Consider the following 12,469-nt stretch of genomic DNA (forward strand, 5'->3'; position numbering starts at 1 on the left):
TTGACAAAAGAGCACAGGCAATATAGTCTTTTCAACAAATGGTGCTAGACACAGAACTTACACCCTTCACAAAAATTAATTCATAATGGATCATAGACATGAATGGAAAATGCAAAACTATAAAACTCCTATAGAAAACATAGGAGAAAATCTAGATAGCCTTGAGATTGGCAATGACAAAGATCTGATTCTTTTAAGAAAATAATGGTTAAGTTGGAATTCATTAAAATGTTTCTAAAAAGTCTTCTCTACAAAAGACACTGTGAAAAGAATGAGAGGACAAGCCACAGACTGGGAGAAAATATTTGCAAAAGATATGTCTGATAAAGAACTATTATCTCAAATGTACAAAGAATTCTTAAAACTCAACAAATAAAAAAAGCAATAACCCAGGTAAAAATGGAAAAAATAATTTTTCAATTATTTTTCAATTATTTTATCTGGGTATTTCACTTCTAAATACCCAGAAGTGGAATTGGTGGATCATATGGTAGTTCTTTTTTTAATTTTTTGAAGAACCTCCATACAGTTTTACATTTTGCATTCCCACCAACAGCGTGCAAGTGTTCCAATTTCTCCACATTAGTTCCAACACTTGTGCTTTGTTTCTTGATAATAACCCTCCTGACAAGTGTGAGGCTATATCTCATTATGGTTCTGTTTTGCATTTCCCTAAAGATTAGCAATGTTGAGCATTTTTTCATATACCTGTTAGCCATTTGTATGTCTTTTTTGGAGAAATATCTATTCAAGTCCTTTGCACATTTTTTAATCAGGTCATTAGTTTTGTTTTTACTTTTCTTTTGTAGGAGTTCTTTACATATTTTGGAGATTAACCCCTTATTAGATATATGATTTGCAAATATTTTCTCTCATCTGGAAGAGATAGCACTCCCATGCTCACTGCAGCACTATTCACAACAACCAATATGTATAAAAACCTAGTCCATCAACAGATGAATAAATAAAAAGTAGCATATGCATACAATGGCATACTACTCAGCCTTTAAGAAAAAGAAGGAAATTTGCAATATGTGACAAGTGACGACATGAATGAACCTTGAGGACATTATGCTAAGTGAAATAAGCCAAATGTAGAAAGATAAATACTGCATTATTCCACTTTTACGAGGTAGCTAAAATAGTTCAATTCATAGAATTAAAGAGTAGAATAATGGTTTCCAGAGGCCAGGGAGAGAGGGAAATGGGGAGTTACTTATCAACAGGCATAAAATTTCAGTCAAGCAAGAATATGCTCTAGAGATCTGCTGTATAACATTGCAGTCAATAATAATATACTGTAAGCTTAAAAGTTTGTTAAGATAGTTCACATATTAAGTGTACTTTCCACAATAAAAAATTTTTTAGAAAAAAATGGGTGAAAAATCTGAATAGGCATCTCAGCAAAGATGATATACAGATGGAAAATATGCATAAAAAGGTAATCAGCATATGTCATTTGAGAATTGCAAATTAAAATAATAATGAGATACCACTATACACCTATTAGAATGATGAAAATTCAAAACATGGACAAATACAAATGCTGACATGGATGTGGAGCAACAGAAACTATCATTCATTTCTGACGGGAATGCAAAATGGTAAAGCAATTTTGGAAGACAATTTGGCAGTTTCTTACAAAATGAAACATATTGTTAGCATAGAATCCAGCAACTGTGCTCCTTGACATATATCCAAATGAAGTGAAAATTTACATCCACACAAAAACCTACACAAAGATATAGCATCTTTATTCATAATTTGTAAAACTTGGAATAACCAAGATGTCCTTCAGTAGGTATTTGGATAAATAAACTGTAGTACAGCTAGACAATGGAGTATTACTGTCAGCACTATAAAAGAAATGAGCTTTCAAGGCATGGAAAGACATGGAAGAACCTTAAATATATATTACTAAGTAAAAGAAGGCTGTCTGAAAAGACTACATCCTCTATGATTCTGTCTATATGACATTCTGGTAAAGGCAAAAGTATGGAGACAGTAGAAAGACCAGTGATTGTCAGGGTATAGGGAAGAGGACAGGATATATAGGCAAAGCACAGAGGATTTTTAGGACAATAAAACTATTTTCAATGAAATTGTAATGGCAGATTAGTAATATTACACATTTGCCAAACCAATAGAATGTACACCACCAAAGGTGAACCCTAATGTAAACTATGGACTTTGGGTGATAATGATGTGTCAATGTTGGTTCATAAATTGTTACAAATGTACCACACTGGTGCAGTATATTGATGTGGGAGGCTGTGTTTGGAGTGAGCTACAGTGTATGTGAGTACTCTGCATTTTCCACACAATTTTTCTGTGAGTCTAAAACTATTCTAAAAATTAAGGTAACTAGCTGCTCTCTTGTGCCATGATAGATTGATCGCCAAGGCAACAATCACATTTCAATAAGGTGGAAAGATTTATGTTTTTGTCAAGTCCCTGAGTGTCAGGGGAACAATAAAGATAGGTCTTGGGAAAGTGTCTGATATCATTTGTGAGGGTGGGATAATATAATTTATAGTTAGCCACTAAAACCAACTTTCCCCACCTCATAATTTCCTTAAAAGCCCACAAAATATTTGTTTACTAGAAACCTACTTTGGAATACAATTCAATGTTGGAGTAAATAGTATGAGTTGATAAAAATAAAAGTAAAATTATTTAGTTTTCAATTTTTCAGACATGAGTTTCCATTAATATTAGTTTACCCACATCCTGTCATTACAGATAAAGTGGGTTTATGTTTTCTTTACAGAAAGCAAAAAGTGTTGCCATTCATTGTCTTTATATTTCCAGCCAAAAGGATACATGTCCCTTAGAGCAGAAGAAGTTGTGTTATATTGCTGGTTTGTCTTCCTTCCTCTCTCAGTCCTCAAAAATTAACCTTACACCTTTATTAAGATCAGCATTTCAGTCTGTTTTGCAAATAATCTCCCTTTTCTAGATCTAAAGTCTCCTGGTGTAAAGGTATCACATAATATGATAAGCAATATGTGTAGTATACAGTATACATTTTCAAGTTCACAGTTGTATGACAACAGCTTCTAGCAAACAAAAGGGTGAATCCAAAAACATACTTAGATGAGGTTAAAATACTCAGAGTTGAAAATAATGTTTCTCCAAGATGAGTATACATTCAGGCTTTATAATAATCCTTGATCCTTGATATTATATCAGGGCCAAAACTTTCCTGTGGGTCAGAAGAGAATGGTTACTCTTCCTGCTTCGTAACCATACTGTAGCAAGATTTGGAAAATTATAACTTCTTTTAAAATATAGCTATTTTTTTAAATTCTACACTAAAGGAAGAAATAATTAATAACACATTCAAAGTATCTGGGATCCCATAAAGGCTTATTTTGCATGCCAAATCTGATGACTAGTAGTAGCTGCCTGTAGCACTTTGCTTACAAATATGATGAAACCAGGTCCAGGCTCAGTGGTATGATTGATTAGTCTTGTTTCTCTTGGTTGTAAGAGGGCACACACCCTAAATATGTGTTGACCCTGTATAAATCTTTTCAATTCAATTCAATCTCAGTCATTTCAATTTAATTCAAATGAACAAGAAGAGAAAAGTAATTTTTTTCAGTATAAAATTTAAAAGTCATTCCCCAGGATCATATACTTCATCCAGAAAAGAAGTCCAAGGACCCATATATAAGAGAGAGCTTGGTCAAAAGATAAAAGAGATTGGAAAATAGTTAAAAGAGGAGAAGAAAGATGTTTAAATGGGCCAAAATGGAGTAGGCAATCTTGAAAAAATTTAATTAAGCTAGGCCTTGAAGAAGTGTTTTTAAAGGCAGAGAGAAGGGAATAATAAGTGTAAAGAAATGGAAAATGAATGAGTAAATGCTAGATGCTATTTTCTTTTTAGACCTTTCTGAGGTTGCCTAAGTAGAAACAATTAAGTTCAAAAGTGAATATTCCAGAGGCTTCTTCTTTTGTTTTGTTTTGTTTGTTTTGCTTTTTGTTTTTTACATCTCCAGTTATGTTTCCACATGTAGTAACTGTACAGTACTTACAATTAGAGTAGATGTAATGATTCAGTAATACAAAGACATATACTGAGTACCTTTCTCTTTATGTCCTAAATCAGGAATCACCACTTCAGCATGACCAACAAAATGAGGAAGAGGGAGAGGGAAAGGAGGAGGGAGAGAGGGAAGGGGTCATACAAAATATACAGAAAAAATGTTCAAAAAGAGCATCTATGAAAATGAATAAGTAGACATCATAAAGTAATTTTAAACATTTTAATTCCTATTTCCTTGTGGCAATTATTCATATAATTTTTATTTTCTTTTACCTTCTCTGCAACCCTTCTAAGGGTTTGTGGAAAAGTCTAATAGAGGTAGCCTATTTAATGCTTGACCTGTATTTTCCATGGCTAGTAAACTATACTAAGAACATAATCAATTCTAAACATATACTGGTTTCAATATGACCACATCCTTTCTCAGTCAGCTGCTATTCTGGGAAGCTGAAATGACTTATTATCTGAGACCTATAGACCTCATTCAGTGTAATAATTTCTCATTACATCTATCAACATAAATTTCATTTAAACATCTTATAAGTTTGTAAAATAAATGCTCATTTGAAAATGCTTATGAAGGTCCTTTTTATTTTAAGATAGGCTGTGCTAGTCTGCATTCCACTATTAACTGCTATCACAACACCCAGTTTAGTATTTCCCATATGGGTTTTGTCACAAATTGGAATTAATTTATTTGTTTTGTTTATTTTTTATTTGTCTATGATATTCCCCCCTCCAGATCGTAAAAACTACAATGTATAGTAGGGACCGTGTGTATCTCGTTCAACATTCTATCCCCAGTGCCAAAGTGTCTGGCACCTAGGGGACCCTCAAAAACTACATTTTACTTAAGTAAATGGCTAAACCACAAACAGACCTTAAAATGTATCTAGATACCATCATACATCAAATGTCTTGAAAATTGGATAACTTCTTGAAACAGTTATGTGAAGAAAAATAAATGTCTTGGTGGGCGGAGAAGGGGGAGAATTGAAGCAAACATAAAATGCATAGAATTGAAGTGCAGAGCTCACTTAAGTTGATGAATAATGTATCCAAACATTCTAAAGGTCATTTCAATATTATTGGAGCCACAAATAGGTAAATAAATTAACCAAGAGAAATGTCCCCTCATTATTAATGAATGATTTTTAGTCTTAGTAGTAAATCAGTTTCAAGAATGTTTCAGCAGCCAAAGTCTAGCATTAAGACTTAAATATATTATAAAAATAAATAAGAATAATTAGAGTCACAAGCAGGATTCTGTAGTTAACAGTAACAACCCCAGGACCCCTTATATCCTTTGAAATATTGTGGTAGGTTTATTCCCTCTATCTAAATGTAAATGTTTAAAAGAGGACTGTATTTCTAACGGAAATGTGCTAGAGCTTAGGTGTTGCTCCAAGCCAGTGAATAATTATTTTGATTACACTGTAAATCAAAAAGTAAGCATTACTGATGACTCTTTATTGAGGTAAATCAAAGTAATTAGATTGTGTATTTTCTCTCCAGATCAGATGAATTATTTTACTTTAAACCTTGGAGTTTCTGCAAGTTTTTACGCTGTCAGATACTAGCTTGTCATTTAGACTCTCTGATATTGCACAGGAATTAAATTTAAAGCACACAATAAAGAATTAAATGTATAATTTTAATAAAATAATGATGGAAATAGTCATAACTTTTTAATAAAGGTATTAATATTTGTTATTCCACCTCACCCAAAAAGAGGAATATATGGAAAGAAAATTCTATAATGAAAGAATCTTATCTTTAAGAGTGTATTTGATAGACATTTCTCCAAAGAAGACATACAGATGGCCAACAAACACATGAAAAGATGATCAACATCACTAATTATCAGAGAAATGTAAATCAAAACTACCATGAGGTATCACCTCACACCAGTCAGAATGGCCATCATCAAAAAATCTACGAACAATAAATGCTGGAGAGGGTGTGGAGAAAAGGGAACCCTCCTATGCTGTTGGTGGGAATGTAAATTGGTACAGCCACTATGGAGAACAGTAAGGATGTTCCTTAAAAAACTAAAAATAGAGCTACCATATGACCCAGCAATCCCACATATATCCAGAGAAAACCATAATTCAAAAGGGTGCATGCACCCTGATGTTCATTGAAGCACTATTTACAATAGCCAGGACATGGAAGCAACCTAAATGTCCATTGACAGAGGAATGGATAAAGAAGATGTGGTACATATATGCAATGGAATATTACTCAGCCACAAAAAGGAAAGAAATAGTACCATTTGCAGAGATATGGATGGACCTAGAGATTGTCATACAGAGTGAAGTAAGTCAGAAAGAGAAAAATAAATATCGTATAAAATCTCTTATATGTGGAATCTAGAAAAATGATACAGTTGAACTTATTTGCAAAGCAGAAATAGAGTCAAAGATGTATAGAAGAAACTTATGGTTACCAAGGGGGGCGGGTGGGATGAATTGGGAGATTGGAATTGACATTTATACACTACTATGTATAAAGTAGATAACTAATGAGAACCTACTGTATAGCACAGGGAACTCTACTCAGGGCTCTGTGGTAACCTAAATAGGAAGGAAATCTAAAAAAGAGTGGATATATGTATATGTATAACTGATTCACTTTGCTGTACAGCAGAAACTAACACAACATTGTAAAGCAACTATACTCCAATAAAAATTAATAAAAATTAATTAATTAATTAAATAATCCATGATGCAAAAAAAAAGAGTGTATTTGAAATCGTGGCAAAGGAGATTAAAGACAAAATGGAAAATATAGGTATTTCATCTTGTAAATCTAATGTCCACTTAATATAACTCCGCTGTATGTATCAAAGCATGAATATAATGATTGATTTCAAAACAAAATGGGCATACAGTTCCTGTTACCTATTATGAAGATGAATATGAATGAACAAGCAGTATACAGAAGGCGTCCCGATAGCTTTCACAGGGATTATATGAGTACTTAGTGTGCCTATAGCCACAACACAGGGATTTGGGGTTGGGAAGTGTTTTAAAAGAAAGAAACTCTATGATCCTCCCATTGATAAAGATTAAACAATAATGTATTATTTTACATTTGAACTTTTAGGTTAGAAAAGATAAGCAGAGTATTTTCCTCAATCATCTGTTTGTTTAAATATTCAGTTTTCCTTATCTCTGAAGAACTGTTCTCCGTGTTTTACATTTTCTGAACAGTTTGTCCAGAAGGAAAGGGAAAAAGTGCAAGATTTCATGGTCAGTATCTGGAATATGTTTTATTTTGTTTTGACATTTTAAACCAGAAGTCTTTAATTTTCTTCCCATCACATATCCCCTTCTAAATCCTTATTATGTAACACTTAACCCTGCTCCTACAATCTGCCTACACCCACAGATACACACAACTGAGACAATTATATCCAAGTTCTACCAGCAAATGGACTGACCATCAATCTATAACTTTATTCTGGTTTGAAAACATGAGTTAGGCTTATGAGAAGTCTCTCTTGGAGACAATTTTATAAAAGTGATTTAAGGAGCTTTTTATGGTTGAGAATAGTATGAATAGCATTAGCACTACATGTATTTTCTTAAAGATTATATAATACTACTCAACTATAAAATCACCTGTGCCTGTTTTTTGGTTTTAAATAGCGTATGTGTAATCTTTCTGTAATCTGTTCTATGGCAATTATTCTTCCACTTTTCCTTTGGATCAAATTTGGTAATTCCTATTTTGCTAGGAGTTAGCCATTTCCTCTAAATTTTTATGTTGTTGGTAAAATAAGTAAATTGTGTCATCATTTTTGACATAATTCTGACAGTATATATTAACGTTTAATAATTCACATACCATCTAAGTGTATGATACACACTTCTGAGAATCTAGTTAATAGAAATGAGTAATAATATATAAAAGTATGTGAATAAGGACGTTTATTATAGCATTGTGTGTTGTGACAATAAAATAACTAAAAGCAGCTTTAATGCCCAACAATAAAGAAATGGCTTAACATATTTTGTGTCATCTAAAAGCATAGATTAATGGGTACAGAGTTTCAGTTTGGCAAGATGAAGAGTTCTGGAGATAGTGATGTCGCTTGCATGACAATGTGATGACAATGAGAGTGTACTTAAAGCCATGGAATTGTTCACTTAAAAATCATTAGGATGGTAAATTTGATGTATATTTTCCCATCATTAAAAAATTAAAATAAAAATAAAGCATAAAGTTTACATTTTTAAACAATTATTATTTTATTTATTGTTCTAGGTCAAGTGAAATGACTATAACTCAGGATTTTTAATCAAAGAATGTGGTGTGTGTGTGTGTGTGTGTGTGTGTGTGTGTGTGTGTTTTCCCTGTATGAGGCATATGTTCAGTAAACAAACCCTAGTAAGGAGAGATTTGTCTGAGACTATCTGTCAATTGGGTGATACCCCTACCATATTTTAATGCATAATAAGATAAAATACTTTGCCTCTACATCATATGTAAAACTCTAAATAGACTGGATTTTGAATGCATAGCAATTGCATAAATATACATTGTAATATTCCATGGGTTCATTTTAAACTAATAGGATCTAATTAAAAGAGAACCCTAAGGAGACACCTAACTAAACCTAAATATATATGAAGTTGTTATATTATTTTTATTTGTTTTTAATACTCAGATTTATCCACAGTTGAATGCATGACTTTTTAATTCAACAGGGATTCAGTTAATGAGAGAAATGAAAAAAGAAAAAAATGTTAAAATTTTGTAAAAGAATCTTTCTTAATTTCCAACAAACCACCTAGGGTTATAAATGTATGAATTATAGCTACAGCCTCTGAATAAATATCTAAACTATAGTTTTATAATTTAAAATATTGAAATTTTGGTTATATGTTGAAAAATGAGATATTCTGGTTTATTGACAATTTAGCATAAATCCCGTTCCATTGTATATTCTGTTGAAACTTTTTCCACTTTTGGTTACTTTCTCATTTCAGTAAGTACATTCTAATAAACACAATTTAATCTTTCTTTGATAATAAATCTTATCAAAATGCCTTCAGGATTATCATCCAGAGCATAAATACTCACGGAGAAGTATAAAATTTTGGAAATAGAGACAAAGAATTGCTACTGGCTCCAAAACTTACTACTACATGTTTAACGCCAAATTGGTTTTTTGGCAATTTTCCTCTTTTTGTCTAAAAAACATGAGCCAAGTTCTAGGTAATGAAGGTTTTACTTTGTTCAACCATCCCAGACTTCATTCAAGAGAGCAGCAAGTTTACTTTCATTGTGAAGTCCCAGCACCTTGCACAACTCAGACTTTTCATTGGAAACAGGATCAAGTGCCTGTTAAGACAAGGCTGAAAAACATAAATTTCCAACTCTCCTCTTCTTCTGCTCATGCTCACAAATTTCTACCAACTGTAAATAACAATGTGTGGTAGGTTGCACTTAGAATACCAGTTGTCCAGGATTCTTTCCTCATGCAAAATGTTTCTCAGATTTAGGAAGACTCAGATATGCTTCAACCAACTGCCTTAGGAATCTGGGTGGGGATTTTTAATGGATTTAATATATGAATCAGATTTACATAAACTATAAACTTACCTTGAATATATAATAAAAATGACAGAGAAATGTCCCACATCTGATTTTTATTCCAGAGACAATTCTCAATGTAAATATTAAAATGATTAAACAAATTATAGATGAAACTGTTTCCCTTTTTTCCATAAACTTCTGCTTAGCAGAGGGAACTCTACTAAAATTAATTTATTTCACAGCAGTTCTAAATTTCTGATTTTTGATCTGATAAAATGTTCACTATAGTTTAGAATGTTTATACTGTAATGACCCCAAAATGGCTGGCAAGTGTAGAGTGGAGGTTATTTTCAAATAATTATTATTATTTTTAAAAGTATTTCCAATTTATTTACTTTTGGCTGAGTTGGGTCTTCGCTGCGGCATGCAGGCTTTCTCTAGTTGTGGCAAGTGGGGGCTACTCTTCGTTGCAGTGCGTGGGCTTCTCATTGCGGTGACTTCTCTTGTTCCGGAGCACAGGCTCTAGGCATGTGGGCTTCAGTAGGTGTGGCATGCAGGCTCAGTAGTTATGGCACACGGGCCTAGTTGCTCCATGGCATGTGGGATCTTCCCGGACAAGGGCTCGAACCCATGTTCCCTGCATTGGCAGGTTAATTCTTAACCACTGCACCACCAGGGAATTCCCAAAAATAATTATTTTTAGCAACCCAATTCCATCTATAATATTAGAGAAAATATATACAAATGAATTGGAATATGGACAGCATTTATGTGGTTACATAAATAAAATATTAATTTGATTTAGTGATAATATTGTGGTAATTATTCTCTTGGATTTATGTTGTTATTTTAATATAGCATTTTCAGTAAAGTAATACTTTTAAATCAGAAAAATAAAAACAAAAGCTCTGGCCCATTGTCAATTAAGTTTATGAGGAAAGATGTTTATAAAGGTTATGTTCAAAGTACAATAAAGTAAGCACGTGTTCACAAGTGTTTCTACATGTTGGTCAATGTGGTGATATTTTAAGACCGGTTTTTATTAGTCTATCTCTATAACATTTTTTAATTTGTATTTGCTTTTTCTCACATAGTCTCCATGTCTTAGCTAAGCAAGAACCCTTGAGGAGAAAATTACAAAATAATTGAGTAAATAATGAGGGTAAATTGTCATCTCTAGTCAACTATACCGTCTAACAGAAACTGTAGAAAATGAAGCAACACATGAATTTAGCCTGTTATTCTAAGAATTTAAGACAACACCCTTTGGGGTGATGTCCTTCTCTTGCATTCCTTTTTTGCCAGGATCTTTTCCAGCCTAACAGTACTGACATATGTTTTGTTCGGATTTTCTTTTTGAGGGGAGGGCTTGTGGAAGGGGCTGGTTGAGTTATGTGTTACAGACACTGATGATTTTCCGAAGACGGGGTAACATTCCTCTTCAAAACAGTTTACTACAAACTCTAAAGAGAGATCTTGGGAAACCTCTGAGCTGTGTCTAATCTTATAGCATTGTTCCCTGCAATGGTTTAAAGTTGACAATTCAAGTTGAAATTAGCAATTAATTGTGTAAAGTGCCTATATCTTTACATGTTTATTTCATCTTCAAACATTATATATTTTGCATTGATTCTGCAGCTTTTACTCTTTAACTAAGATTTTGCAATTTGTGATTATGGAGGCAGCACATCTTCAACGTTTTCTGGCACTAAGTACCATTAAAAGCCATTTTATGGCTCTCCAATCATTAAAACCTTAGTATTACTGGAGCAGCGAAAAGAACTCTGCCTATTACCTGGGGATAATGCTACCATTATGTTGAAGTTCAATGGAGTAAAAATAAAGGCCAACTACAACATGGGCCTGTGTTTTATTTGACCCTGTGATCATTTAGCACTGAACTGGGAGTCCAGTACAGCTGTCAACTGACTTTCCAATGCACTCAGGAAAGTATGCAACCTATACGGTATTTCCTAAGCAGAAACGATTTAGGGAATTCGTTTAAAAAAAAAAAAAATATGAGAGTCCCTCTGCCTAGGTCGTCACCTCCTTTGATTTTGGGGTCAGTAGCCTAAAGGTAATATTTTAAATAATAAATAAAATTTCAAAAATAAATGAAAAATCTAGAAATCATTTAAATATTTTTCTTTCGTTCGTTCTTTTTTCTTTTTCTTTTCTTTTCTTTTTTTTTAACATCTTGGCACAGAGCAAGCGGGAAGTTACTTAGCAAGGTTCCGGGTTTCCTTGCGCCCCGCCCGCTCGCCCTACCACAGCTAGAAGCTTTTAGTCCCTGGGTCGGTCTGTCCTGCAGGGCGCAATCCCTGTCCATCGGTCTGCGCTCTGCCCGCCCGCCGCGCATCTGCCCTTCTCTCCTGACTCCGCCCCGCATCTGTCCGGAACCTCCTCGCGTCTGAGCTGACCCAGTGCGCGTCTGCCAGTCAGTCCCTCCGGACCCGCCGCGAGTCTCAGGCTGCCGAAATCTCCGCGCGTCACTCGGTCCGTACCCAGTGGGCATCTTGGGTATCTGGGCGGTCTCCGGTCCCCCGCGCGTGTGTCTGTCTGTCTGTCTCTCTGTCCGATCCGCCGCCTGCAGCCTGCCTGCCCGGCCGCAGCGCACCAAGTGTCCAGTCTGCCCTTTCGCTGACGCTGAGTGTGTGTAGCGTGGCCTTAGTGAGCGCGAGCCCTTCTGAGACCGGCCAGGCAGCCGGCGGAGGAATACACGTTCGGCCTCTGCCCTTGTTGATATCATTTTAAGCCCGCACGAGCTTGAGGCCTATATTTATGCAGAAAACGGGTCGTGAGGCCTCTGTCGGCAAGGCTAGATGTGGGGAGCCAGCCAGCTGCTTGATGATTTCTTACAATTTAACGGGG

The 12,469-nt window shown here is 34.5% G+C and overlaps 1 protein-coding gene across 1 annotated transcript in view; it reads left to right on the forward strand.

Moving 5' to 3' along the window:
• LOC309653055 (polyadenylate-binding protein 5) overlaps positions 1–12,469 on the forward strand; it is a 114,941-nt gene that overhangs the window by 99,153 nt on the left and 3,319 nt on the right. Inside the window, exon 3 of the mRNA XM_082447432.1 lies at positions 1–12,094. This exon is cut by the window's left edge and continues 16,779 nt beyond it. The gene's annotated coding sequence lies outside the window, so the exon portion shown is untranslated. The remainder of the gene's footprint in view (positions 12,095–12,469) is intronic.

The sequence above is a fragment of the Balaenoptera physalus genome, assembly GCF_965194825.1.
Source record: "Balaenoptera physalus genome assembly, chromosome: X".
Classification (NCBI taxonomy): domain Eukaryota; kingdom Metazoa; phylum Chordata; class Mammalia; order Artiodactyla; family Balaenopteridae; genus Balaenoptera; species Balaenoptera physalus.